Source organism: Cryptomeria japonica, chromosome 11 (genome assembly GCF_030272615.1).
Source record: "Cryptomeria japonica chromosome 11, Sugi_1.0, whole genome shotgun sequence".
NCBI lineage: Eukaryota > Viridiplantae > Streptophyta > Pinopsida > Cupressales > Cupressaceae > Cryptomeria > Cryptomeria japonica.
Window position 1 is genome coordinate 123,650,988 of NC_081415.1, and position 4,384 is coordinate 123,655,371.

Consider the following 4,384-nt stretch of genomic DNA (forward strand, 5'->3'; position numbering starts at 1 on the left):
AAGATGAAGAATAATGAAGATGAAAAGGAAACTCTTAATGATCTTGTGAACAAATTGAGACAAGAAAACACTACAATGAAGAATGAAATGCAGGATATGACTATGAGATTTTGTAAAGAGAATGAAGATAGAAAGAAAAATGAAGAAGACTTGACTAGAAGACTAAATGATGTTGGAAATGAAAACACAAGACTTAGCCATGAAAATGATTTGTTAAAGATAGATCGCATGCATACACAAAATGACACAAATGAACTCATGAGACAAAAAGGAATCTTGGAAAGAGAACTGGCTGCTGTAAATAAACACAAGGAGAAATTCAAGAAAAGCTCAAAAGAACTTGGTGACATGCTGAAGAATCAGAAACCTAATGGTGATACAAATGGCCTTGGCTTTGAAGTTGGTGAAAGCTTTTATACAACAAACACACAAGATCATAGCAAACCACTAAGACAACCAAATGCTTATAGATTTAATGGTAAATGTTTTAATTGTAATAAGTATGGTCATAGAGAAAATCAGTGTAGATCTATAAATTATCAGAACACTAATACACCCACCGATGAATATTCTAAATGCAACAAAATTGGTCATAATTTAGAGAATTGGAGAATGAATGTAAGATCTTATGTTTGTGGGAGATTTGGTCACTTATCTAACCAATGCACAATACAAATCGGCGTAGGATATGGGAAAGCTATTCAAAACAACAATGTGTCTTGTTATGATTGTAACAAGATTGGACATATTGCAAAATTTTGTAGAAGTAAGGCACCACCGACAAATAATAATGGTCCTAATTTGAAAGGTAAAGAAAAGGTTGAAGAGGTAAAGAAGAATTCTCAAAACAATGGATCAGAAAGTCAGATCAGAATGTTGATAGGAATACTTCTCCACCAGTAAAACAAAGTAACACTCCACCGGTAGGAGACTCTTCATCCAACTGAAGAAACTTCCTTTGGGGGGTTTAGCAACTAAATGAAATACATGCTATTATTCCCTTGATTGATGGTGAGAAGTTGAAATTAATTCTATACCGGCTGATATGTTAAGTCGTCACTTAATCGGCAAGCATTAAATGTGGTGGTTGGCAAAAATAACATTATAAAGCAAGTATTTTGGCTCCATTTTTCATTCACTGAGAATTCAAATCTTCGAGAGTGTGAAAATTCCTGAGCGAAGGTATTCCAAGTGAAGAAGTGAAGCAATTCATCAAGCAACCATTCCTTAAGGCAGATAAAGTTATTTATAGCTATGGCATTTTCATCTAGTCTTGAATTCATTGTAAACCCTACTTTTGTTGAGGTAGTTAGGTGCCCTAGACCTATTTTCCAACTGGTTCCCAAAATTTCAAAGAAAGATGATAGCATAAGTGCATTTTCTCAAATCCCTAAAGGAGTAGTATATGATGAAGACCCTAGAGTGTATATTCATTGTGATATTGATGAACTAGGTGATGAGGAAATTAAGAATATGTATAAAATTGAAATCTATGATGAATCCAGAAATGTTAAACCTGAACATAAGATAATTGAAACCCTGGGTTTTACTAAAATTCTTAGTATCCCAGATTTCCCCAAGGATATCATAAGAATTGTGTTAACCAAGATACATGGTGAATTTTTCTGGTTAGAATCTATTCATAAGATCACAAAAGAGGCAGTAAAGGCAGTAATAGGGTTACCCTCCACTGGTAATAGACCTGATAAAACTAAGAAGGTCTCAAATGATCTAGTGACAAGCCTAACCGGTGCAACATTTGAGAAGAGATCCTTAAGGGTAAATGATATAAAGGATATAAATGTTAGATTTATCAATATGATCTTAGGCTACAAAAATACACATGTAAATAGGTTGAACTCACTTTCTAGCCTATGTATTAAGAGTGCCTATGATATGGTAAATGATAATGCAAGAATAGACATATGTGAATGGCATAAAGATGAGCTAATAGACAATTTAGGAACAATCAAGAAGGATAAGAGAGGTACATTCAGAATTGGAAACGTACTTATTTGTCGAATGTTGTATATAAGCAAACAAGTGCCCGGTATTGGTCCTAGAAATTTTGGATTTGATATACCGGTAGGCAAACAATTGTTGGATCTATTGAACAACATGGGAGAGAACAGGGAAAAGAACATAAATGAGTATTTTCAGGCATTGAAGACTTGAATGAAAACAAGAGTCAGATTGTCACAAGCTATTGTGAATAAGTACCAAAAGGAAATATTTTTGTAATAAAGAAAGATGAAATTTGGATGGAGGCAGTTGTCCCTTAAACCATCTGGGTTACTGAAATGGGGTATGATATGGATGACAACATAATAGAAACCTATGCAAAAGCCCTCCTAGAAGCTCCTAAGGAACCTGAAGAAAAAGTATTTGGTAGTGTTGAAACTATAGAAAGCCAAATTCAATCAAGGAAAAGGGTTAAGAAGGTAGAAGCAACTGTAAGAAAAGGTACTCGGTAGGCAAAAGCTATCAAGGAAGATGTGTTAAAAGAAACTGGTATAAGTGAAAGTGAGTTGGAAGCTCCTCAACTGGAAACTCATATTTCACCGGTTGGAACTTCTTCAGAAAGTGACATACCTATTGTATTTAAGAGAGTTTAGAGAAAAAGGAAACCTTCACTAACACCTTCTACACCAAAGAGGACAAGACAGAAGCAACAGGCAGTGAGGCCCCTAGCAAAGAAATTAACTCCACTAAAAAAGATGACTCCCAAGAAGAAGACTCAACAAAATATTGCTCCTATTGATAAAATTCTAAGTGAAATTATAGAGGATGGAAAGTTGAAGAACATCAACAAATTATATAACACACTATCCATTGATGACAAAGAGAAAGTAGAAAATAGTGTAATCTTACACTTAGATATTTACAAGAATTTTTTGATGCAAGTTGTTGATGAAATACCAACAGATCTATAACAGACTTGAGGCTAGAAGAGTGGCTATTGTTGAGCTGGATAAGAAGATAAAGATTAAAAAACCACTTGCATTACATCCTGTCAACTCACTTGATGAGATAGATCAGTTAATCTCTAAGACTAACTGGTTAGTATTCTCAACTACTCACTGACATGTAGCTCTGATGGTAGGAAGAGTGAACCAGGTAACATAGGAAACAACTGATGCATGGGATATATTATTGGTAGAAAAGGAAAAATAGGAAGAGTATCTAAAACCTAAAACCTTCAAGGTATATCAAAAGGAAAGAGACAAAGGAAAAGGTAAGGTTGGTGGACCACCTAGTATAAAAATAACAGACAACTTATCCCCACTGCCTCTAAATACTCCACCAGTAGTTACTATTGACAATCAATCGATAATTGAGAGTGTGGACACACCACTTGAGGATACAAATCCTGATTCTGAGGTGTTATACACAATGAACATTGACACTTAGAAAGTCAATATTGTGGTAGATAAGGAATCAATTGGGAAATCAGATGTGGCAAAAGAGCCACTAGCAGAAAACATTACAGTGACCCCGAACACTAGAAAGGCAAAGACCATAGATGTACATAATGATTCATCTACTGAGCAACTAGAAATAGGTAGCATAGAGGAACAACCGATAGTGGACAACACTAAGAAACAGGTAGAGCAACATGCTCCCTCACAGGAACAAGGTCATGCAGAGACAATGCCACTGGCAAAAGATGAGGAACCCAAATCTTTTCTTAGAGAAATGAAAACACAAACTAACCTACCAGAGGTCACTACAAGAAAAGAAGTAACTCACACCAGCAGATTACAGATTATAAAAACTGTTGGACAAACATCTGGTACATCCATGGAAGAATTTAGACCTACTAATGTAACTAAGATCCTATTGGATTCAATCAAGAAAATAACAGAGTGCAGTGCACAAGCATACAAAGCTATTGATGACACAATACCAATTTTGAAAATGATAGCACCAAAGTGTGATATAGATAATAAAGATTCTTTAAATCAACTTGACACATTGTCTAAGTATATTACTGACAACATTGTGACAGTGGAACGAATAAATGAGGAAGCGTTCAAAGAGAAAATTGAGAAAGAAAAACATAAATTATTTGAAGAGGAAATAAAGAAGTGCATGAGAAAATTTGACACTCTTTTATTGACACTATGTAAAACACTAAAAGAGTTTAAAATGTTGTACAAAGATACATGTAAAACAAACTTTTTGATAGTAGATATAGACAACAAGATCAGTATGGTATAGGAAGAAATAAATAAAATAGCTGACAATTTCATTAATTCATCTGAACCATTATCAGTTTTTGAGCAGAAAATAACAGGTTTTGAGGAAGAACTTCAGAAATTTGAAAAAGAGAAGGAAAAGATAAAAGGAAAGGCAAAAGATTTGAAATGGAGACTTAGTCCAA